This window comes from Cetorhinus maximus, chromosome 15 (assembly GCF_964194155.1).
Source record: "Cetorhinus maximus chromosome 15, sCetMax3.hap1.1, whole genome shotgun sequence".
Lineage (NCBI taxonomy): Eukaryota > Metazoa > Chordata > Chondrichthyes > Lamniformes > Cetorhinidae > Cetorhinus > Cetorhinus maximus.
In genome coordinates, this window is record NC_135893.1 from 84,414,900 (window position 1) to 84,441,970 (window position 27,071).

Below are 27,071 nucleotides of genomic sequence, written 5' to 3' on the forward strand. Positions count from 1 at the left end.
CTTTAAAATGTCTAAATAGGATGGCCTCCCAATCACATCCAGCACTCTAGTACCACTACCCAAATTTAGAAGAACAATAAGGCAAAATATTTTCATCCAGCTTGATGTTCCCAGCACTTAAAGCTCATCATATTGAAAGAGTGATCTCAACAACAATGACAGCTTGTATTTATATGGTGCCCTTAACGTAATAAAACAGCACAAGTAACATCACCAGGGGTTATAAAACAAAATACGACACGGAGTCACCCAAGGAGATATTAGGCCAAGAGTTTGGTCAGAGGTAGGTTTCACTAATGGTGGAGTGATTAAAATTGAGGATGCACAAGAATGCAGAATTAGAGGAGTACAGAGATTTCAGAGGGTTGTGGGGCTAGAGAAGATTACAGGGATAGGAAGAAAAGTCATAGAGGGATTTGAAAACAAGGATGGGAGGTGGAGGTTCCACAATCATGCACAGCCTCATTGATGGAGAATTCCCCCCTTGGTCCCTTATGGGCCCTACTCTTTCCCTGGTTATCCTCTTCCCATTGATATACTTATAGAATATCTTGGGATTTTCCCTACTTTTACCAGCCAGAGCTTTCTCATATCCCCTCTTTGCTCTCCTAATTGCTTTCTTAAGCTCTATGGGTGGAGCCAGATGACATCGCTAGGGTGTTGAATGAATATTTCACATCTGTCTTCACCCAAGAGGATGAAGGTATCGAACTCAGGGAGAGAGACTGCGAGGTTCTTGAGCAAATTGATATAGGGAGTGACAAAGTATTGGAGGTGTTGGCAGGCTTAAAAGTGGACAAATCTACAGGTCCAGATGATTTGTGTCCCAGACTGCTGAGGGAGGCATGGGAGGAGATTGCAGGGGCTCTGACACAAATTTTTAATTCCTCTCTGGCCACGGGGGAGGTGCCAGAGGACTGGAGAACAGCTAATGTGGTTCCGCTATTTAAGAAGTGTTGTAGAGATAAGCTAGGGAACTACAGGCCAGTGAGTCTCACGTCAGTGGTAGGGAAAATATTGGAGAAAATTCTGAAGGAGAGAATCTATCTCCACTTGGAGAGGCAAGGTTTGATCAGGGATAGTCAGCATGGCTTTGTCAGAGGGAAGTCATGCCTAACAAATTTGATTGAATTTTTTGAGGGGGTGACCAGGTGTGTAGATGACAGCAGTGCAGTTGATGTAGTTTATATGGATTTCAGCAAAGTGTTTGACAAGGTCCCACATGGGAGACTTATAAAGAAGGCAAATGCACATGGGATACAGGGTAATTTGATAAGATGGATTCAAAATTGGCTTAGTTATGACAGAAGGATGCTTTAGTGACTGGAAGCCAGTGTCCAGTGGCATACCACAGGGATCTGTGCTCGGTCCCCTATTATTTGTCATTTATATAAACAACATAGATGACCATGTAGGGGGTAGGATTAGTAAGTTTGCAGATGACACAAAGATTGGCCGGGTGGTTAACAGTGAGGTTGAGTGTCTTGGGCTACAGGAAGATATAGACGGGAAGGTCAAATGGGCAGATAAGTGGCAGATGGAATTTAACCCTGAAAAGTGTGAGGTGATACACTTTGGAAGGAGTAATTTGACAAGGAAGCATTCAATGAACGGCATGACACTAGGAAGTTCTGAGGAACAAAGGGACCTTGGCGTGTGTGTCCATAGATCTCTGAAGGCGGAGGGGTATGTTAGTGGGGTGGTGAAAAAGGCATATGGGACACTTGCCTTTATCAATTGAGGCATAGATTACAAAAGTAAGGAGGTCATGTTGGAATTGTATAGAACCTTGGTGAGGCCACAGCTGCAGTACTGTGCGCAGTTCTGGTCGCCACATTATAGGAAGGATGTGATTGCACTGGAGGGGGTGCAGAGGAGATTCACCAGGATGTTGCCTGGGATGAACCATTTAAGTTATGAAGAGAGGTTGGATAGACTTGGGTTGTTTTCGTTGGAGCAGAGAAGACTAAGGGACAATCTGATTGAGGTGTACAAGATTATGATGGGGGTGGATAGGGTGGAAAGGGAGCAGCTGTTCCCCTTAGTTGAAGGGTCAGTCACAAGGGGACATAAGTTCAAGGTGAGGGGCAGGAGGTTTAGGGGGGATGTGAGGAAAAACTTTTTTACCCAGCGGGTGGTGACGGTCTGGAATGCACTGCCTGGGAGGGTGGTGAAGGCGGGTTGCCTCATATCCTTTGAAAAGTACCTGGATGAGCACTTGGCATGTCATAACATTCAAGGCTATGAGCCAAGTTATGGTAAATGGGATTAGGTAGGTAGGTCAGGTGTTTCTCATGTGTCGGTGCAGACTCGATGGGCCGAAGGGCCTCTTCTGCACTGTGTGATTCTGTGGGACAGAACAGGTCATTAGAGTAACTTGCATCCTGTTTCTCCAGCCCATGCCCACATGTAGAAGGACTTCACCAACATTCAGGCTTGGGCCAATAAGTGGCAAGTAACATTTGTGCCACACAAGTGCCTTGTAATGACCATCTCCAGTAAGAGAGAACCTAACCATCTCCATTTGACAATCAGTGGCATTAACATTGCTGAATTCCACCATCAACATCTGTGGGTTACCAGAAACTTAACTGGACTAGCCACATAAATATCGAGCCTACAAGAGCAGGCCAGAGGCTGGGAATTCTGTGGTAACTCATCTCTCAGCTCCCCAAAGCCTTCCCGCCATCTACGAGGCACAAGTCAGGAGTGCACAGAGGGTGGTACCTGGGAGACCAGCCATAAGGGCATTGGAATAGTCAAGTTTAGAGATAAGAAAGACAGGAATAAGGGTTTCAGTAGCAAATGGCCTGAGGCAGGGAGGAAGTCAAGTAATGTCATGGTGGTGGAAATAGATGGTCTTACCGATGGTGTGGATAGGTGGTCGGAAAATCATTTCAGGAGTCAAACATGAAACCATGAATGCGAACAGTGACTGAGTCTCAGTTACCAATGAGAGGATTGGAGTCGGTAGCTAACTCAGTAACTGTCTTTATTTTTTTAAGTAAGTGATACAACTTTAAAAAGACAAAATTTCCTAGCGTGAACTTTATAGGGAATCCCCAAAGTAGAAATTTGCTCTATCTCTTAAAATTGGCTCTTTCGACAAGGTGACCACTGAATGCTGCTCACATCAAGGGATCTGGATTCCAGCTTCACACTGAGTCTTTCTCTCTGACCTGGTTTTTCAGGTTTCCTGTTTAATTACTGTAGCTTTTGCCATTGATGAGCCGCACATCTAAAACCCAATGCATGAACAGGTTGTAGAATGCTGTTTGTTGCTGACAGGTACACTCACACCCCTGACTCACAATGATTGTTACACTTCAATCAACAGTCCCTCCTTTGGATGAAAGGCAGCAGTAGTAACATGGAACCAGCTGCTATCCTCTCAATCACTGGCTTCTGTAGTGACAGTTGTAAGGACAGACTTCTCTCCAAGACGCACAAAACTAAAATAAAACAATTCCCAATAAAACTCTGCTTCCACATTGGGCTGAGACTCAGTAAAGCTGCTCAGTCAAAATGATCAGTTGTACCTGCTTATGTCATCATGACTTTGCAATATTTCTCTGAATTTGTTTTGCCCTTAGTTGGTAACACTTGCCTCTCAGTCAGTAGGTTGAGAGTTCAAGTCCACTCCAGAGACTTGAGCACATAATGCAGGCTGACACTCCAGTGCAGTACTGAGGGAGTGCTGCAGTCAGGGGTGCTGCTTTCAAATGAGACATTAAACTTCTCAGGTGAAAGTAAAAGATCCCACAATACTATTTTCAGAAGGAGCAAGGGGGCTCTCCCCAGTGTCCTAGCCATTGTATATCCTGCAGTTAATGTTACTAAAATTTATATAGTCATCGTCACATTGCTGTTTGTGAGAGCCTGTCATGCACAAATTAGCTGCCACATTTCCTACAGTTGTGACAACATTTCAAAGAGTACTTCACTGGCTGTGAAGAGCTTTAGAGTGCCCTGAGAAGGCGCTACAGAAATACAAATGGTTTATTCTTTATAAAACTACTCAACTTGAAGCATCTTGCAATTTTGAAAATAAATCAGAACCAGGTGGCTGGAAGCAGCATAGGGCAGGCAAGGGAGTTTGAAAAATTGGACATCAATTTCTAGATCTTAGACACACGATAAATCGACAAAGTAGGTAAACACCCTTCCCTACGGCACAAGTGCTGATTCACCACAGTTGCTCAGGAAGGAATGGTAGGGCTTGTATTTATATAGTACCCTATCACATCCTCTGGATGCCCCAGAAATTCCTCCCCACTCTGCAATACTACTGGACTTGGTGAAGAAAACAATGAGCCAATACCCCCGCATAGATTGGTACTATTCAAACAAGTACCTAAAGAGGTTGCCAGAAATCAAGAGCATTTGGTCTCAATCTAAAAGCCAGCTTGACCTCCCAATCTAACTTCATAAAATTTGTTCACAAAGTGACTCATTTAATATTGGCTCCTTGCACCTTCAAATGAAGAAAATCAAACTGCACAATCAATCCCAATAAATGTTCTCCTGCAAAATGACTGCACTTTGTAAAATGTACTACCCTGGACACAGAATACAAGGACTCATTCACAGGCCATCACTAAGTCAGATCTCAATCACTTGAGGCGATTTGAATGTAGTGGTCACACATACATGCAGTATAAAAAAAAATGCATGGTTTACAAAAAGCCCATCATATCTGTGCCAGCCCTTGGCTTGGACAATCTAAAACTAATCCCGCTGATCTTCTCTCTCTCCCCAAGGCACTACATATTCCTCTGCTTCCAATATATTTCCACTCTTCTTCAAGGACAGCAGGGATGTTATGGTTCCAACTCTCACTTTCTAGATGATCTGAAAATGTGCTTCATTTCACAAATTTGACATAATCTGAAGGAAAATATGTTCTTTGCAGATCCACAAACCCTGCTCAACAGAGGAATCTCTGACATGACTGTCTCAGCTCTTGGGGCACAAAGAGAAAGGGGAATCAGGAGAACAATAAAAGCTAGAGGAATGTAAAGCACACCAGGAAAGGGGAATTGTTTTGAGTCCAATTTGGAATCTATTCAAACTGAAAATCAAAATGGGAAACAACCGAGTCTCAAGAATTTTATGTTTAATGTTCAGTTGAAAAGCTTTAAATGTACAACTGAGTTGACTCAACACCTGGCTAGCCCCACCTCCCATCATCCTGGCAGAAGCAGAGATTGGTGTTTTGCAGGCAGACTGCTAAGATAAAATGGACATAGAAACCTGAACACTGTTATCAAAGCCAATTATTCTGCAAGGCAGCATCCAGATTTGGGGAAAAGAAATGGATAAGCAGTAAGGGGATGAGACAGGCAGATCTCATTTTATTTTACTAATATTATCCGCTTTAAATGGTTGATCATAGAGATGAAGTGGAAGGGAGGGACAGTATTTACAGTTTTGCTTCACTTCCTAAAAATCAATAAATTATTGATCTCTACAAGCGTTGCTGAATTAGGTAGTGTGACAAGTTAGAAGAAGTTCAAATAGTAATGAATTTTAACTATAAACCGAAGTAAATTGCTGCTAAAGTCCTAACCTGCAACACAAAGTAATTTTGATCAGAAACTCAAAGGCTCTAGTCATCCACTTTCACTACTTGAGCTGGATTTCATATCTTGGCGTTAGCGAGTGATCCCTTGTATAACTCACAGAAGCTGGTATCTGGCCAACACTGCTCCTAGTTCCACATGCTGAACATTACTTAGCACAGCTCTCACTGACTCATTACTGGCACAGGGTCACAGCTAATCATGCTGTCAACATTTTCCACAATTCACTCCCAATAGTGGCAGGGGCAAGCAAAACCAGTGTCAACTCAGGTTCTGCACACAACAAAGAGAGTTTATAACAAGAAAGCAGTTCTATACTCTAGTCATCTTACTTGGTTCTGGTTTTATTTGGCCATGTACCTGAATACTTAGAGGTCAATAGGCATCCAATAAACAGTATGGGTGAGAGCCAGAGGCTTCTCAATGGGTTCTGTTCCTTGTACTTGATAGCATAAACAAAAGCCAACCTTTCAGAGTTAGACATGAGGAGAGTTATTCTCTCCTGTTGAGGAGCAGGAGAAGATTCAACCCACTCACCAAGGACCATTGCTTTCCACTAAGATCAGTTGGAACAAAATAACTGATCTCACACCAAGTTTACAGAGGACAAAAACCAGCGGAGGGATCCTGTTCCTCTATCCAGTGACACCTGCCCTAAAGTGCATGAAACGTGGAAGTCCAGGATCAGGCTCTGCTGTGATAATGTGTGAACCATGGCACCATTTTAGGCTCCACCCCATTTTATTTTTAAAGTTAGTTTATAGGTCACTTTCTCAAAGTCTCCTAAAGCACCCTCTCCTCAATTAAGAGACACGTAGTACAGAATGGTATGGTACCAAGCTATATGGAAGATTCCAGATTCAAATCACAGCCTGCATTAAGGCGGCCAACCTCTGATGGAGCAGCAGCGGGCACAATACAACTAACCTCAGTGACCTCAGCAAGGATGGGAAATAGGTGAGGAAAAAGAGTCAGGGTTGCAGCTGTCGATTTCCATCCAGTGATTACCTAAGGAGCATAGGATGAGTCTCAGCTGTGATGCTCTCCAGTCAAACACATTGCCAACTAGCATGGTCTAGGCTCATACTGTAATGCCAAGTACCAGAGTCACTGGTGCCTATGACTGATTTCCAAAGGCACCAAAATTAATCAAGATCACTGCTGATGTACAGCCAGGAGAATAGTTCAAGTGGTTTTAACCTATTCTTTAGATATTACAATCTTGTACCCATGTGATCAGTTCCTGTTGTCCGGTATTTATAAATTTCAATTTTGTGCAGGAATTCTAATTTTGCTAGGCCAACATTGTAATATTAAAAGAAGTTTACACATAAGGAATGAATATCCTTAGATACTCAGTAACATCAGATCAGATACACTACAGCCAGATTAAAATATCCTCTCTATTCAGCCTTAACAACATGTCTTCACCCCAAACTTTATAGAGCAGCCCAACTATACTGCTGTGAACTTCTCCACTGAACGAAATTGCAATCAACTGGCACCTTTACGTTGTGAGCCTGCACCCATTGCACACTAGTTTGTCTCTTTCTCAAACTTGGTAAACAACCCAACAAATACTGTACACGCACGCAAAATGCTTTGTGCCAAAGTGACAGAAGATAGCATGTCACCAAGCCACCTTGAACCAGGAATTAGAGCGTGGCCAAAGGGGACAAACAGAATCCACCAAGTAATGTAGACAATTAATCGAGGTAATGGTAAAACCAAAGCCATTGTTTTTGGTCCATGCTACAATCTCTGTTCCCTAACCACCGACTCCATCCCTCTTTCTAACAATCATCTGAAGTTGAACCTGACCATTCACGATGTTGGTGTCGTATTTGATCCAGAGATGAGCTTCCAATCACTTATCCGCTCCATCACTAAAATCACCTCCTTCCATGCTCATAACATTGCCCAACTCCACCTCTGCCTTAGCCCATTTTGCTGCTGGAGCCCTCATCTATGCCTTTGTTACTTTTAGACTCGACTATTCCAACACACTCCTGGCCAGCCTCCCAATTTCCACCCTCCAGAAACTTGAGCTCATCCAAAACTCTGTTGCCTGCCTCCTTTCTCGCACGAAGTCCCGTTCTCCCATCACTTCCGTGCTCACTGATCTATTTTGGCTCCTGGCCCAACAACACCTTGGTTTTAAAATTCTCATCCTTATCTTCAAATTCCTTGGCGGTCACAGCCCTCCCTATTTCTATTTTTTCTTCCAACGCTAACATCCTTTGAGATCACTGTGCTCCTCCAATTTTGGTCATGTGCATCCCCAATTTTAATGGCTTCGCCATTAGCAGAGCCTGCTTCAGCCCTAAGTTCTGGAATTCCTTTCCTAAACTTCTCCATTTTTCTTTCCCCCTTTAAGAGCCTCCTTAAAATCTACGTATTGAACCAAGCTTTTTAGTCACCTGTCCAAGTACTTCCTCATGTGGCTCAGTGTCCAATGTTGCTTGATAATGGTCCTGTGAAGCACCTTGGAATGTTTTACTATGTTAAAGCACCTACATAATTCAAAATGTTGTTACTGTTGAAGTGATAACCCCCCACGAGATCTGATTATAATCCATTTGGCAAGGACATATTGCAGTCTACATTTAATGATCCAAGTAAGTAATATGCATTTGCTTCTTGTATGGGAACTTGCAACTCAAGGCTGGGAAGGTGCTCAGAACAGAATTTGGTTTCACTGGAGAAAAGGTGCTAATCTGGATCTTTCTAAAGTTGAGGGGCATGTTGGTAGAAAGCGATTACTTAATTTAGATTGTCACTGCAGAGCTAGAACATAACATTTTGAGACAAGGTCAGAAAATGTTCCCTCACCAATATTCGGAACAGAATTGCAGATGCAGCAGTTAATGATCAGTCTATTAAAGGCATTAAAACGGAATAGGTATTTGGTTAAGAATGGGATTGATGACAGAATGTGGTATGTGTGCATACGTCGCTAAAAAACTGGTTTGAATTTGCACAAGATGCAGTCTAACTGCTGGAACACTCAGTTCTCTGCTGCAGGAATATTGGAATGTTATCTATGGATCACAAACATCAGACCTAAATTTTGAAAAAAGGGTCTTGTATTTACATGCCATCTCATCACAAGGTGATTGCAACATTACATTGATATCTTCAGGCTTCACAAAATTAGTTTTTGAGTCAGGAGAACAATTTCACATCAAAAGTTAGCTACATTGTCTAGTAAGCAGATTACAATGACACAATGGGGCAAATTATACCAGGTTTTTGAAAGAGCAAGGACTGCTGAGTCAATAGATACTCTCCAATTAAAAAACTTTGGAACACATGAAAATTGGTTTTTATAAGGTTATTTAAATAAACACACGAGCACTGAAGGTATTTTTGTTATTGAATTAACAAGGCTGACACAACAACACAAGAACACTGGTCAGCTATCCAGTTCTTCAGCCTGTTTGAAACACCATAGGTTAATTACAGCAAGTGAAATGCTCCAATGACTCAGTGGTTTGGTGTCAAGATACACAGGACAAAGATTTACTCATTAAGCCCATAAGTAACTACTAATGGAACTAGGAATCACCTGTTAGAGCCAAAAGGTTGAAGGAGGAAGTCTCACTAATCTTTGAAGAAGCAAACCAGTTACAAGTCTGAATTTATTTGACTTGCTTTCCTGTCATTTTTTTTCTTAATTTTTGTAAAGCAGCAATTGCTGATAACACTTTTGGCGTAGGGTTTGGAGGAGTTACTGAGTGCATCATGTGATTTGGTACTGATGGCACAATCACCACAGCCGCAAAACAAGTTTTTAAAAGAGGTAATGGTTTGATTTTTCTTTGGGTTTCTTTGGACACCTCACATTTTCATCAAACCTCTGCCAGGTTGCCAACTTGAGCTTGACACTCATAAGTATTATTGATGTCCATGGCTGGCTCTTCCAACAGGTTTCTCGTCATTATGGAGATGCAAAGATGGATATTTTACCCTAAACCGGAAAATGCTGCAAATCAACAGGGGCGCTATTAAAATAAGAGGAAAGAAAAGATGGATTTTATAGACTCCAAACAAAAGCATTTTTGTTTTTAAAAGCAAAATATTGCGGATGCTGGAAATCTGAAATAAAAACAGAAAATACTGGAAAAACTCAGCAGGTCTGGTAGCATCTGCAGAGCGAGAAACAGAGTTAACGTTTTGAGTCCATAGCACACTTCTTCAGAGCTGAAGAGAGGTAGAAATGTGATAGGGTTTATGGTTTATATTGTTGAAGAGAAGTGGTGGCGCAAAATAGAAGGTCAGAGTTAGGTGGGAGCTCAGTAGAGATTTGACAAAGATGTCATGGACACAAGACGAAGGGAGTGGTAATGATAGTGTTAAAGACTAAAGCAGGTGCCACTAGCGGCATAAACGTCAGGTAGCAGAATGTGTTAATAGCAGAACAAGGGTTGGCGCTCTCTGAAAGCAAAACATAAGAACAAGTTACAGACTGGGTCTGTGGGGGGAGGGAAAAAATGATCAAAATGTAGGACAGAATTCATGGTCTGAAGTTGTTGAACTCAATGTTAAGTCCAGAAGGCTCTGAAATGCCCTATCGGAAGATGAGGTGCTGTTCTTCCAGTTTGCATTGGGCTTCACTGGAACATTGTAGCAAGCCAAGGACAGAAATGTGAGCATGAGAGCAAGATGGTGAATTGAAACAGTACGCAACAGGAGTGTCAGGAGCATATTTACGGACTGAGCGAAGGTGTTGCGCAAAGTGGCCCAGTCTGTGTTTAGTCTCCCCAATTAGAGGAGACCTCATTGTGAGCAGCGAATGCAGTAGACTAAATTGAAAGAAGTGCAAGTGAACGCTGCTTCACCTGGAAGGAGTGTTTGGCACCTTGGATGGTGAGGAGGAAGGAGGTAAAAGGTAGGTGTTACATCTCCTGTGATTACATGGGAAGGTGCTGTAGGAAGGGGATGAGGTGCTGGGGATGATAGAGGAGTAGATCAGGGTATCATGGAGGGAATTGCCCCGATAGAATGCTGACAGGGGGGGTGAAGGGAAGATGTGTTTGGTGGTGGCATTATGCTGGAGTTGATAGAAATGGCAGAGGATGATCCTTTAAATATGGAGGCCAATGGAGTGAAAAGTGAGGATAAACATAGAAACATAGAAAATTGGAGCAGAAGTAGGTCATCCGGTCTTTCAAACATGCTCCACATTTCAATATGATCATGGCTGATCCTCTATCTCAACGCCATACTCCCGCTCTCTCCCCATGCCCCTTGATGCCTTTAGAGTCTATCTATTTCCTTCTTAAATATTTTGAGTGACTTGGCCTCTCCAGCCTTCTGTGGTAGAGAATTTCACAGGTTCACCACCCTCTGAGTGAAAAAGTTTCTCCTCACCTTAGTCCTAAATGGCCTACCCCATTTCCTGAGACTTGTGACCCTTTGTTCTAGATCCCCCAACCAGAGGGGATCATCCCTGCATTCAGTCTGTCCAGCCCTGTCAGAATTTTATACGTTTCAATGAGATCCCTTCCCATTCTTCTAAACTCCAGTGAATACAGGCCTAGTCGACCCAATCTTTCCTCATTTGACAATCCTGCCATCCCAGGAATCAGTCTGTAAACCATCACTGCACTCCCTCTATGGCAAATATATCCTTTCTTAGGTAAGGAGACTAAAACTGTACACAACACTCCAGGTGTGGTCTCACTAAGGCCCTGTACATCTGCAATATGACATCCTTGCTCCTGTACTCAAGTCCTCTCACAATGAAGGCCAACATGCCACTTGCCTTCTTAATTGCTTGCTGCACCTGCATACTTACTTTCAGTGACTGGTGGACTGGTGTACAGGGACACCTAGGTCCCTTTGTACATCAACATTTCCCAATCTATCACCATTTAAATAATTGCCACTCTGTTTTTCCTACCAAAGTGGATAATTTCACACTTATCCACATTATACTGCATCCACCATGTATTGCCCACTCACTCAACTTGGCTAAATCACCTTGAAGCCTCTTAACATCCTCCTCACCACTCACATTCCAACCAGGGCAAGGGGAACTCTATCATGGTTTTGGGAAGGAAGTCAGGGCAGAAGTGTAGGAGATGGATCGGACATGGTTGAGGGCCCTGTCAACCACAGTGGGCGGGAACCTCGTCTCAGGAGAAAGGATGACGTGTCAGAAGCATCGTTTTGGAAGGGAGACAAAACGCAGACTGGGTGATCGCTTTGCAGAACACCTCTGCTCAGTCCGTAAGTATGATGCCGACCTTCCTGTCATTTGCCATTTCAATTCACAATCTTGGTCACATTTCTGTCCTTGGCCTGCTACAATGTTCCAGTAAAGCCCAGTGCAAACTGAGGAACAGCATCTCATCTTCCGATTAGGCAATTTAGAGCCTTCTGGACTTAACATCGAGTTCAACAACTTCAGACCATGAATTCCGTCCTCCAATTTTTCCCCTTCCCCCCACAGGGCCAGTCTGTAACTTGTTCTTATGTTTTGCTTTCAGAGAGCGCTGACCCTTGTTCTACTATTAACACATTCTGCTATCTGATGTTTATGCTACTAGTGGCACCTGCCTTAGTCTTTAACACTATTACCACTCCCTTTGTCTTGTGTTCATGACGTCTTTGTCAAATCTCTCCTGAGCTCCCACCTATCCCTGACCTTCTATTTTGTTCCACCTGGTCCACCCCCCTCTCATCAACAGTATTTCTACCTCTCTTCAGCTCTGAAGAATTCATACAGGCTTGAAATGTTAACTCTGTTTCTCTCTCCACAGATGCTGCCAGACCTGCTGAGTTTTTCCAACATTTTCTATTTTTATTTCATTTTTGCTTTTATTACATTGAAACACTGAAACATGTAATTGGAGAAAAATAATAATATAAAACGTAAAGCAACCTGGACAGAATATAGGGCTTGAAGCCACCTGGGAAACGCTTCTTGAAGGGTTTTACATGGCACCAATGACAGGACGGAACAGAATGACTGCTGTTAAAACTAGGTTGTAATTAAAATTATTCAGCTGACAAAAACAAAGCAACTTTTCATGCTAAAGTGTGCGATTTTTTCTTTTTTAAATGGCCCTTTCAATGCACAACAGACATCTTTGCTGCTACAGGACCCACACACATACTGCAATAAATATCTCTCACTAATGGTATTGTGAACCAGCCTCAGCACGGCGAGAAAACATTTGGAATCTATGAACCCAGCTAAAGGAAGTCTCCTGCAATTGCAGTTTGCAGCTTCCGACCCAGAGCTTACCTGAAACAGAGTCAAGTTATTTTGAAAAAAAAAAGACGCTCGTCCAAGACTCTGGCAAAGTTCAGATGAAGCTATAGCTGAGAAGTCCGTTGATAAAACTTAATGTCCTTTAGGGAAGGAAATCTGCTGTCCTTATCTGATCTGGCCTACATGTGACTCCAGACCCACAGCAATGGGGTTGACTCTTAAAAAATGCCCTCTGAACAAAGGCAATTTAGGATGGGTAATAAATGCTGGCCTAGCCAGTGATGCCCACATCCCATGAACAAATAAAAAAAAAATCATAGGCCAGCAGTGTTGAGCAGTTCTTTGATGACCAGTCTCCACAGGCAGCCATAATCCTTCGCATAAGTTTACCATATTTACTCTCACATATTCCTCACCCAAGCTTCAACCCTACTCTTGGGGATGGGGCTTAATTAGTAATCCATTCATTTAGATTTTTTAATGTTGGTTATCACAGGTTATATTTGACTATATACTGTAAATGCAATCCTAAATTCAAGCTTGGAGTGCTAAGAGGTAGAATATCACCACCCTGACAACCAAGATATCAAATCGGTCCAAGATAAAGTTTCAAAGTTAACTTTTTCAAGATTATGAGGGAAATTGAAAGTCAATCCAGGCAAATTCTTTGCCATAGAGGGATTACAATCACAAAAAGTTAAAAGTGAAAAAGAAACTCAGGCATAAAAAACACAATCTGGACATTATCAGACTCTGGACAACAGTGGTTCCCAAACACTCAAAACGAACAACAACAAAAAATCACATGAGCACTTTTACACTACAATCATCTATAAACCAATCACATATTGCAGAAAATCCACTAGCGATCAAAAACTTTAGGAACTTAAGACAATTTTGTGTGTCCATTCTCAGGACATGACAACAAGCAGCACCAGGTCGGTCCGCCATGTTATGTTTGTTCACTGCTCCAAAGTTTCAAGATCGTTCCCACTGCATGAACTGCAGGCTCCTCAAGCACTTACTTAATAGGAAAACGGACAAACTAGCATTATAAGTTGTGAGTCAGCATGCTACTCAGGTAACATTCTCAGTCAGCTCCGTATGAGGCTAAAAGTAAAAATTCTGGAAACACTCTGCAAGTCAGGCACTGCATCAGTAGAGGGAAGACGTTAAGCGCACAGCTTTCATTTACCCAGCTTTCTTTCTTAATCATTCAACAGATGCAGCCAAGGACAGTCCACCTGCTAAGTTGTCAGTAGGAGGTAAAGAATCTACAAAGGGATATAGATATTTGAGTATTCCTGAAAAAAGACATTTTGTCGAAGCTTTTCATCTTGCACTCATCACACCCTTTGGTACTGTCGATCAAGTCAGCTTTGAAGGCGATTTTGCAAAAGCAGGCTATCACTCCCTTTGGAGATGTACGAGATCTTAGTCTGGCACCACTGATGGGTAAATTGAGATCACAAATTTGTTGTGTGGATATTTATGCGAAACACCACTGCCATGTACATTTATTTCACCATTACGATTCCAGTTACTAAGATAAATCATGATGGTAAATACAACAGATCCGATGTCTGGGCACCACACTTTAGGTCTAGGCCATAGAAAGAGTGCCGAAGAGGTTTACTGGAATGGCTCAAGAGATCAGGGGCTTCAGTTGTGCTGCTTAGGGTAGAGAAAGTTAAGAGGAGATTTGATAAAAGTGCTCAAAATCATGAACAGTAACCACAGAACACAGATTTAAGGTGATTGGTAAAAGAACCAGAGGTGCCATGGAAAAACGTTTTTAATGCTGCATGTTACTGTGATCTGAAATGAGCTGCCTGAAAGGGAGGTGGAAGCAATCCCAAAATCTGAAGATAGAAAAATTTGCAGGCCTACAGGGAAAAGGCAGGAGTGGGATAGGCATGTTGCTCTTGCAGAGGGCTGGCACTGACACAAGGGGCCGAATGGCTTCCTTCTGTGCTGTAAAAATTCTCTAATTCTATGTCAGTGTTTTGGATACTAAAGGAATCAAAGGGTAAGGCGATAGTGCCAGACAGTGGAATTGAGGTTGAAGATCAGCCATGACCTTACTGGATGGCAGAGCAGGCTCGAGGGGCCGAATGGTCTACTCCTGTTCCTGTTTATGTTTTTATGTTCAATAGTAACTTTCCAAGGGGAATTGGATAAATATTTAAAGGCAGAAAATTTACAGAGCCAAAAGGAAAGAGCAAGGGAGTGGGAGTAATTGGATAGCTCCTTCAAAGAGCTGGCACAGGCACATTGGGCCAAATAACTTCCTTCTATATCAATTCTATGATTCTGTATCTGCCTTGTTTTAAATGATGTGAAATTCTTGGTATTAATAATTCTTAATGGGATTTTGATTTTGGTCCATGGCCAATTTCAATTCCGATTACTGCTTGCTGGAAACGGACCAACTACACATGCATGCTTAAAATACACCTTACATATCATCTGCTTAAATCATTTGAGAGAGCAGTTAAGTCACCTGTCTTGACTTCCCTTGCTTCTCTCTCCTCTGCTATTCTGCTGGAACTGTTTACACCTCCTCTAGATATACTTTTTATTTCTTTACTTGACCCATTACTGCCCCCTTTTGCCTTGCATCATTAACCCTTTTATCATTCAATCACTCCAGACCTTCGCCTATCACAAAAGAACCTTTTGTTCTTCTCCCCAGCACCTTTCCCAGGTGCTATACTTGCTGATAAAGTTTCTAACCTCGCCTAGTTGTGATGAAAGGTCATCTACCTGAAATGTTAAGTCTGTTTCTCTCCACAGATGTTGTTTGACCTGCTGAGGTGTTTTCAGCATTTTCTGTTTTGCTTGTCTAGGTGGACTGCTTAACAAGCAGAGATTTAATTGTGAAAGGCACACTTTTGATCTTTCTTTATCTCAGCTTGGTCTTCAAAATAAAGGAGTGGTATAAACAGGGTCCTATATCAAAGCTTTAAGTGATTATCAGCTATGCCAAGCAGTTGGTGAGCCAGAACACTGTGAAATGTCCAATTTCACGTACAACCTTTGCCACCCAAGTGGCAGTCCAAACTGCTGGAAAAATGCGTATGAAACAGAAACATGAATGGGTTTATTTCAGTTTGCTGTAACAGGAATAGAATGGTGATAATCACACAGCAAGACAGAATTATTGATTTGTAAAAGCTTGAGCTCACATTACAATGCAACAACACCCATGTAGCATCCTGTCTCTTGATTGCCTATTTACCATGTCTGTTTGTTTATTTATTTATTTTTTATTTACTAGAATTTCTACCTGCTACTAACCCATTTACTAACATAAAAGCAAAATATTGCCGATACTGGAAATCCAAATTAAAAACAGGAAGTGCTGAAAAGACGCAGGTCAGGCAGCATCTGTGGAGAGAGAAACAGTTAATGTTTCGAGTAGAATATGACTCTTCTTCATGAAATATTAACTGTTTCTCTCTCCAGAGATGCTGTCCAACCTGCTGAGTACTTCTAGCACAGTCTGCTTTAATTACATTTTACTGTCAGATTATCATGACTCTGAAGTCAGATTGTGGAAATAGGTGCAAGTACAACACATGAAGAAAGTGACAGTGTGTATTGATAGAAAATTCTGTGGTATTTTTAAATCAATAAATATCTGCAAGTACACTAACAATGGGGGAAGCAGTGACAGATGTGCCTAATATCTGAAAAATTGAAGTACTGACAACCTTTAAGACAGATATGAAGTTAGATTTGCTGCCTTCAGTATAGGCTTCCTCAAGTTTTCATATTCCACGCATTAGTACAGTAGAGAGCCCTTTCATTAGAAGAGGAAAAAACATATGGATGATGTCTCTTGTAGGGGTTTGCTTGATAGCCTTGTTATCCTAATCTGTTCCCATGTGACCAAAACACAATAAAGGTAAATCAATCTTCAGTCCTTTGATAAAAGCAGCTTTTGTTCCAAGTTCCTAATGCACCAGAATTGTGTGCAAGTGAGGGACACAGAGATAGAGATAGAAAGGGAAAGGGAGAGGGAAAGAGAGAGAGAGAGAGAGAGACAGATAGTACAGGCATTTTAGAAATGACTCTATCCAAGGTTTGACTCAGCATTAGCAACACATTGCCCTATGTACCACAAAGTCACAGTCCCACGGGGTTCCTGAACGCATCAATGCCATGAAATCAGCATTCAATATTGAAAGCATGAGAAGGGATTGGGTAGAATCTCAGCATATTGGACGGATTCTTCGGATGGGACCAATGATGGTCTTTTTCGTAAGAAATGTGGCACTTTCTGGGTTGGAGGGGTGGGAAGAGAGGGAGAAAAAAAAAATCAACCAATGTACCAATCCTTCCCACTATCCAGCAAACCCCCACTGGAAACAGTGAGTGAATAGAGTGACACTTAATGGGAATAACAAGGGGCTGATCTGCAATGCCATCCACACTTGCTAAGATTGCTAACACTCAGCACATTGACCACAGATGTGCAGCCACTTGGCCACACAGCAAGGATCGGAGCTTTCAGAGAAGAACAGGATAGCATCAGCCTCAGAAATCTGACAAACTGACAACAGGACCACCTGCATGTCCCAGACTGGAGTATAGCTCTAAATAAAGAGTTTGATTTATGCAGCACCCTCCCCAATTCTCAGCAGCAGTGGATGTTCACCTATAGCCCTCTAGAAGGGGCTGATGGGGAAAAACAACACTAGGGGACTCTCTTCTCTCCTCATTTCCATTTGCAAATGGCAAACCAGATCCAGTTTAACATAGCTTAAGGCTTAAGCAATTCTTTCAGGGTCCATCAATCACTCAATTTACTGAGCACTAATGCCTTCTCCACATAACATGTCCCATTTTCTCAAATAAATCTCAGTGGGGAATCACATTTCTTTTCATAATGAATTATATGAAAAATATCTAGATTTTGTGATTACATCATAACAATACTCATTTGAGTTAGAGTATCAAATCAGACGTTATATACACATGTCTAACAACACTTAGCTCCACAATTTCATCCATTATAATTACTAAACATTTCAATTCACCGAATAGGCAGTGACACTTCTCAATGAGCTCACACTCTTAAATATTTCCTTCCCTCCTTTTATGTGGTTGGAACTTTATTTTCCCCCATTCCCGTCACTTCGCATCGGCAGTCAGTGTTCCTCGGTCACGTGCAACAAGAATCAGATGCCAGCTAAAGCTCACTCTAACCCAATAACAATGTGCTATAACCCCTACCTAATGACGCTGCTCTCTACTGCACTAGCATGCCACCCGCAACCACTGACAGTGGTGGAGTCTCAGTCTTTAGGAGTGTGCTGATCAGAAAAGAGTCCAATCCTGAGCATGTATTTTGCATCAAAAGCCAGATGAGGCAGGAGGATGAGTTGACTTGTGTGCCAGAACTTGCAACCATGTGGTCTCAAATTCATTCAAACTGGCCTGTTAACATGGTAAGCAAGGTTGGCATCCAGGTACCAGGACTGTGGACACACATTAACAAGAAATTGGGATGAGATCAACAAAATTCATTTCATGTACAGCCATTACACAGCAGCAAGGAATCCTTTGTGCCATCACTCAGAGCTGGAATGGAAAACACCTCTCAGGAGGCAAGAAGATAGAAAGCTGAGCCAGACATTCGACTTCCTAGCCAGGCCACAGGAGTAACATGAAACAAAGCAAGATATTACACAAGTTTAGTGAAATTGGACTTTGCTGATCATCTCCACACTGCTCAGTAGTACCTAATCTGAACCCCAAACCAGCTGTCTTGGATAAAAATGTCATCCATCACCACAAGGGCTAAACAGATTTTTTAAATTAAATTTCAGGAAATTGTTATGGCATTTTCAGAAAAACATTTGTGTTGGTTATTCATAATTAAGTATTGACTAGCTATTAAATTTTGGTTTCTGTTGTTCAGTCAAGTGACGATTGGTAGTTCTATTTGTATGTAATTTTATTGAGACTACAGTGTGAATTGGAGTTATTTCTACGTATTGGCATAATTCTGTGACCTTTCGTTCCAGATCTAAAATTGATAGAGGTGAAGAGTATAATTAAAACAAAAGCAAAATATTACAGATTCTGGATAGCTGAAATATATCGTCAAATGTAATAAAAAGGCGCAGTGCTCTGAGATAACTCTGGGGAAGAGAACAGAACGAGAACAGCTTGAAGGAGAATTGTGAGATGCGCAATTAGTTTTGCTAAGCTTTCTTCAAGGTGTAGATCAACAACCAAATCAGTTTTCGGATACCTGCAGCACTTACCTCCACTTCTTGCCCTAATTCTACAACAATAACTTGCACTTAATATAGCACCTTTAGTAAAACTTTCCAAGCTTCACATAAGTGTAATCAAATAAAATTTGAAAGCGGGCCACATAAGGAGATATTAGGGCAGATGACCAAAAGAGTGGTCAAAGAGGTCAGTTTTAGACAGTGTTTTTTAAAGGAGGAAAGAAAGGTGGAGAGGTTTAGGGAGGGAATTCTAGAGCTCAGGGCATATGCAGCTGAAGGCACAGCAAACAATGGTGGGGCAATTAAATTCAGGAATTTTCTATTCAATTAGTCAAGAACTGGGAGTACAGGGTACAAGTTAGACCAAATGTACACAACAGCAACAAGACAGCTGGTAATCCTCTCACCCATGTCAGAACATTGTGGCCTCAGGCTTGATCCCAGGACTTGGGCACATAATTCTAGGCTTACACTTGAGTGCAGCGCTTGGGGAGTACTGATGGAGACACTGTTCTTCAGACGACATGTCAAATCAATGTCCCATTGTTCAGGTAGATGTTTGAGATCCCATGGCACTACTGGAAGAGCTGGGAGTTCTTCCAGCGTTATGACAAACATTCCTCCCTCAACCAACAGCAAATCACATTAACTGGTCAGGACTGCGTCTAGACTTCTACTGTGTACAAAATGGTCACCACCTTCACCCACATAAAGTAAGTAAGCTAATCAGTTCATTCTGTGAAGGACACGTAATGCTGGATTAGTCCCAGCTCATTCGGACTTCTGCATGAGAGGAACATATTTACAAATCCTCCACCAGAGTATCTGTGAAAAGAAAAATAGGAGGGGGGAAAATATGGAAAGTGAAAAGAGAAAGAATTAATATTAATGCCACTTAGCTGTGGCCCAAAGGATGGGCACGGTTTGATTTTAACCATGTCTGCTTTAACATTGGAATTGGCACCAGGTATACAGCTCATGACTGAAAGTCTCACACTCAGGGTTTGGCCAGTGCTGCCAACTCTGTTCCTTGCATTTGCTGGCAATCTACTCCATCAATTTACAATCCACAGGATTACTTGGTTGAGGCTACATTTTTGTCAATGTTTGCTCTAATCACATTGCCTCATTCAGCACAAATTCCACCCATCCTCACTACCAATTTTCCTTTATAAATTTTATTAATCTCCCCCACCCCCAAATTTCTGCCACAAAAGCATTAAGGCTCAGCAGCCTCAGCCGCTCTTCATGGATGATTGATACAAGTTCTGCTATCGTCCTTTTTTGTTACTGTTTGAGCGTTGTTTGGCTCTACAGTAGCAAAATCCATGGACTATACTCTCCAGGGCATGCGTACCACTTGATTAGTCTATATCCTAACATTGTGCATTTTTAACTGCGCTAAAGCATCATCTTTAAAGGGACACCCTTCATTGCACCCTCAGCTACTATCTTTAAAAGCTAACATCTTTCATAATTTGTGAAAATTTGTGTCAAGTGCCTAAAAACTCCGACACCATTTACTGTACCCAACCAACATAACTCAAACAGATTTGGTCACCATATCTCATTGCTGTTTGTGGCACAATGCCATGCGCACACTTCAAAAGTACTTCATTGATTGTAATGCACTTTGGAACATTCATAGGTTGTGAAAGGAATTATATAAATGCAATCTCTTTCTTTCTTTCACCTTTATTTATCAATAAGATCAGATTTCACTATTTCATACATGATTCTGTACCATTCAAATCTTTCAGAAGACTTGGCCCTTTCCCCAGTTCTCAAACCTTTGGGAGTGTTGCCCTGCACCCAACTGCTAACTGCAACTATAACTGTACTTCATTGTTAGCTACTTAAATTATTTTGGGTCCCATTATCATCATTGGGGCTAGAACTCTCCTGTAAGAGGCTTTACCAAAGGCACCACTTTCCCTTGGTCCAGTTACAACCACGATCAATTCCAAATGATTTGTCAAGTGACAGTCTACCCTTCATAAATACACTCATTTGGATTTATCACACTTACTCTCAGTAGATATTCTCAAATTATCTGTAACGGACTCCACTACTTTTCCCATTATAGATGTCAGGTTAACAGGCCTATAATTACTTGTTCATTCATCTGGCTTTCACTTAGGCGATAAAATTTTTAAAAATCAAAATTACATTCACTGTCTTCCAGTGCACTCGTATCACTCCAGAATTTTGCCAGCTTTGCAAAATTCATACCACTACTCTTATTTCCCAGAATATCCTCAGATGTTTTTCACCTGGGTCTTTTAATTATCCCAACAATTTAATGTCGTAGTTAATCATGATTTTCTCTCTAAGTTTGCAGATAACTTCGCCATTTCAATCACATATCTGAGAATATCACAGAAACCCTGGACAGTAAAATGGGATTTTAAAAATTACAGCAACCATGCCCTACCATGTGGCACTCTGCCACCCATTGTGGCAGCACTTTATACCCCCAGCCCTCCTAGAGCTGTTGACTTATACTAAGTGACTCCATGAGTGCCAGCAGAACGCTGGAAGATGATTGTGATCATTAGAGGCCAGCCATCTCAACTCAAGGACAATTAGACAATGACAAATTGTATTTATATAGTGCCTTTAATGTAGCAAAATGACCCAAGGCACTTCACGGGGGCATTATCAAACAAAATTTGTTATGGATCTACAAAAGGAGATATCAGAACAGATATCAAATGCTTGGCAAAAGAGGTTGTTTTTAAGGAATATTTTAACAAGAGAGGGGCACAGCAGCAGAAGGGTTTAGGGAGGGAATGCCAGAGTTTAGGGCTATGGCAGCTGAAGGCACGGCCACGAATAATGGAATGGTTAAAATCAGGGAGGTGCAAAATGTCAGCGTGCAGACATTTTACATACTTGTAGGGCTGGGAGAGGTCACAGAAATAGGGAGGCCATAGAGAAATTTGAAAACAAGGATAGAAATTTTAAAATTGAGGAGTTGCCAGACGAGGAGCTAATGTTGATCAGTGAGCACAGGTGTGATATGAAAGGGGCTAGTGTGTGTTAATATATGGGCAGCAGAGTTTTGAATGAGTACAAGTTTATCTAGGGTGGAAGATGGGAATAGTCAAGTCTAATGGTATCAAAGGCATGGATCAGGGTTTCAAAAGATGAGCTACAAGGGGTGGAGCGAGCATCAAATTGGCCTAAATATCTTTAGCTGCTTCATCAGTGACATTCCTTCCACCATAAGGTCAGAACTGGGGCTGTTCACTGATGATTGTATAGTGTTCAGCTCCATTCACAATTTCACAGTTAATGAAGGATAAGCTACAATATCGCCAGTTATTCCACTCAAGACCTTAAGGAATTCCTAAAGTGTGTACACAAAAGCCTGGATGATATTTTTGATGTGTTAGAAGGACGATCCATCAGCATCGGAGTTACAGGGGCTTAAGGGATAGAAATACATCAGTAGGAATGTAATGATAGTACTCTGCAATTACTGAACCTGTGCATCTGAAAGCACTGGCATTATGTTGTCATTAAGTTGATCAGTATATTATAGAAAAATGATACTTGAATCAACTTGAGGTGATTAAATAAGACTATTGGACAATAAGCACATTACACAAAATTAAAATTTTAGTTTAGTGCTCAGGATTAAAACACTCACCATGCCGGCATTCAATAAGACCTGAATAACCTCCAGGCTAGGGCTAATAAGTGAGAAGTAACATTTGCGACACCAGGCAATAACCATCTCCCAACAAGGGAGAGTCTAGCCAACCCCCATCCTCCCGCATTCAGAGGCATTACCATTGCTAAATTCCCACCATCAACATTCTGGAGATCACCACTGACTAGGAACTCACATTAATGCCTTGGTGATGAATGCAGGTCAGAAGGTGGGTATTCTGAGGCGAGCGGTTCATCTCAGAATCCCCAAAATTTCTCTGCAACCTACAAGATATAAGTAAGGAGTGCGATAGAATTTTCTCCACTTGCTTGGATGGATAAACTTCCATAATATCCAAGACAAGGCAAACATTTAATCGCAAGCCCATCCATCACCTTAAACATCTACCCTCTCCACCACTGGCACACTATGGCTGCAGTGTGTACCATCTGCAAGATATGTTGCAGCAACTCGACCTGGCTCCTTCAACAGCACCTTCCAAACCAGCGACCTCTACCACACAGAACAAGGGCAGCAGGAGAGAGAGAAGGAAAGCGAGAGGAGAGAGTCTTTAAATTATTTAAGGCACGCCAATTTTCTGAAGGATGATAAAATCTCCTTGCACAATAGAAGACAGAGGGCAGTATGAGGTTACAGGATGTTCAGTTCAGTAATTACAGCACCTGCTGACAGCGCACCTTCCAAAAGGAACTCATCTTCTGCTTCAGAAGCTTGGTGACAGAAGTGTTGCTGATGATGCTCGGCAAAAACAATTTCATCTCTTTTGCTGGAGGTTACTAATAAATTCATTAGATCACTGCAGCAAGCTCTGGGAGGAAAAAAAAACACACACCTAGCATTGCCTAACCAAAATCACGAGGAAAAGAAACAACCAATTCATATATAAAACATATATATAATATATTTCGTTTTAAACACCATTAATTGCTATTTTCAGTTGCTAAGGAATTCATTTATTCAACATTCTGATTGAAATTGGCTTGAAGTGGCATTATGCAGTACTCAGTTCATCATTCCGTGTCCTGCAGCTGTGTCATCTCTGGTTTGTAATTTATTAATTTGGATTTTAAACTTCTGAAACCAAATAGCTGAAGGAAACATTACCAATTAATTCCCAAGAACCCCATTTGCTCAGGGAAGAAATGCACCATATGGTCTACCATTCAGAACCAGAATCCCTTCCTCAATCAATATCAACAAAGAGATTAGTTGGTCTTTTGTGGGATCTGGTCATGTGCAAAATGACTGCCACATCTGCCTGAATAATAGGCATTATTCTTTAAAATGACATTCACGTGTAGACATCTGCAAAAAGCACCAGTATAAATCTCATTCCTGTCACTAAATCAGAGTGCTGGCAGGCTATTTGACTGCAAGAGGCCTCGCTCCAGTTCTTTTCAAACATCTATGCACACCCAGCACAGTTTACTGCATAGTGATCCAGATGGAAACCCTTAATGATGTTTCCTTCCCTAAACAGGGCCACTGAGGTCTGTTGTACTGCCCTTCCCGTCACTCCCAGTGGAGATCAACTAACCCAGCAGAGGCACATGACTGCTCCCAGCCAGAATGCCTCAGTGACCCACTGTCTGAACCAGCTGAGCCATCAGTGAAGCTTGTCCTATTCAAAGATTTAAAACTTTTATTTCAACATCAATGTGCCAACATAAGAAACAACCAATTCGAGCCAGTTGGTGCCTCTAGCAGAAAGACAGCGGTTATACTTCAATTGAAATTGAAGCCTTTTACACAGATTTTAAAAAAGAAAAGCACGTAATTTGAAACCGACAAGGGGAATTCAATGCTTGGAGAAATCACAGAGCAATTGGAGAGAGACATCTACACATGCAAGGGGAAAGGGAGAAACCCGTTAAAGCCTTACTCAATGAAAATGTGGAACCTGCTACCACATGGAGTGGTTGAGACAAATAGAATAGATTAATTTAAGGGGAGACTAGATAACATATGAGGGATAAAGGAATAAAAGGAAAAGTTGATAGGATGAGATAAGAGGGGTTACAGGTGGCTTGTGAGGAGCATAAACATCAGTATAGACTTGTTGGGACAAATGGGCTGTTTCTGTGCTGTATGCTCTATGTGAAACAATAATAGGTTCACTAACAAACAGGCCACAAGTGTCACAGGTCATGTTGAGTGTCCTAGTTTCATTGGTTAAGAAAAGATTGCTCCACTTAATCTGGGGAAGAAAACTGCTGCTGGACTGGGCAACAATTTAACCCCCAAGTTATGGGGTTCTTTACCAAACCACCACTCTCTGGAAGAATGCGTTAATCTGATGGGAGCAGGGCTCCACTGACTGACTGTTCCATCAACAGAAGAAACACACTCTGATGCCTATGATATTACTGGCATATCAGGGCACTTGGCCGGCATCAATGGCACACTACCTTAGTGGTTTATGCCTCGGTATGTTCTTCCTCACTTTCCATGGAGGTCACTGGACAACAAAGAAGAGGAGGGACGCTAACCAACTTTTCCTCTCCTTGCCAGGGAATCCAGTGGTTAATCATGCCTCTCAGCTGCTGCCCTGAAAGAGATCAGTTAATTCAATATAAACCAACAAGACAAATCCAAATGATTCTCTCGCCCTCTCCATCCAGTTTGTTACAAGTTGAAGTGTACGATTATTATGTTTTAGGACTATATCTTTTGGTTTATAAGATTATCATAGTCTAGAATCAGATTCTTAAATATAGGTTAAATGAAAGGAGTCATGTGATCTAGGCTGGAGTCTGCTTGACAGTAAACCTATGTGGTTTAGTTGTTAGATCAAAAGGAGAAGCACAACGTGTTATCGAAAGGGAGGTGCCAAATGTTAACACTTAAGGCCAATGATGGTTGTTTCTAAGTTCACAATGAGAAGACCCTAAGTCTTCAGAAACCCAGAAAGGTATATTGATGTTGAGTCAGAAATGACTGTGCTGCAACCTGTCCCTTTGGTTCTAAGATGAAAAGCAGTGGTAATTAGAGATATATAAACAAAAAAAGCTGGAAAAGCTCAGCAGGTCTGACAGCATCTGTGGAGTGGAAGACAGAGTTAACATTTCAAGTTCGTACGATTCTTGATCAGTTTTGATGAAGAGTCATATGGACACAAAACGTTAATTGTCTTCCTCTCCACAGATGCTGTCAGACCTGCTGAGCTTTTCCAGTTATTTTTGGTTATATTTCAGATTTCCAGCATACGCAGTATTTTGCTTTTATGTAATTAGAGATAGCTGATTAACATTTCTATTTGAATAGAGGACTAGTATGTTTCAATTGCCATGTCAAGGAGGGTAGAGGAAGCCATTTTGAGATCAGACTACAGACTTCCCTATAAACCCAGAGATATCACAGACAGAATGGGAGTTCCAGTTTTTGGTCTTATGTAGTCTGCAGCAGATTGGGAGAGTGAGAGCAAGAAGACAGATGTAGACTAGGCCTGCACCTTAAGCAGAAAAAATGCTGACTCTATTGTTCACATGTAGAATGCAGGTAGGAGTTTGTGCTCAGTTTGAAAACCTAATTCATGAGAAGTTAAGATATAACTGGAGGGTTCGCCTAGCTGAAGCTAGAGGGAGAACCCCCAGGGAAATATCTCACGGTAGAAGATAGTATTGGGAAAGGAAAAGAACAGAAGTAAAACCCTTGGGAACTACAAATCACTCTGGATTGCTTCCAGCACAAGTGGATATCTACTTAAGAGACAGAGTAACCTAACAAAATTTAGGTTTTCAGTTAATGTAAAAGGAGAAAGGGGCAGATTTTGTTTGGTTATTTAATGTATAAGTTGCCTATGAAAAATGTGTTCAACTAATAATGTTTTGCCTTTGGTCATTACTACAGTAAAAGCTATTTTAAAACGTGAAATCTTGATATGCCATCCTTTCAGCTAGTAACTGGAAGTTTGGATTTCTCTTTAAACCATTATTAGTCTCTACGGAGATTGTAACAAGTTAAAGGACACTAAAGCAAGTGCAACCATTGGAACATTCCAGGAATACTGACCAGATCACATTGGGTTTTTAAAGCAAGCTCACTTCAGATTCATTCAAAATGCAACACAACCATAGGTTAATGTAGTCACTCAATGTTGCTCAACACCTTAATCAGATCTAGAGGAATGTGCAGTACATGTATTACTGTGCTAATCAAACATTGTATCTACTGCCTGGGTCTCAGGGGGCAGCAATGTGTCATTCACAGAATTCGGAAAACTCCAGGGACAGTTCCAGTTAGTCTCAGATAGCCCTCCAAGAACAGAATTGTCTTAACATTTTACAGCCCATGGATAAGAGCCCCAAATCCAATTAGATTGTGTAGCCATGTCACCTTCA

General features: G+C 41.6%; 1 protein-coding gene across 5 annotated transcripts in view; it reads right to left on the reverse strand.

Moving 5' to 3' along the window:
• The window catches only part of capn15 (calpain 15), a 288,702-nt gene that overhangs the window by 132,269 nt on the left and 129,362 nt on the right, over positions 1–27,071 (reverse strand). The window contains exon 1 of one of the 5 annotated variants that reach the window (XM_078558792.1): positions 23,394–23,477. The exons of the other annotated variants lie outside the window; for them this stretch is intronic. The gene's annotated coding sequence lies outside the window, so the exon portion shown is untranslated. Of the gene's footprint in view, positions 1–23,393; positions 23,478–27,071 lie in introns of those variants that run through there. 5 annotated transcript variants of the gene reach the window in all.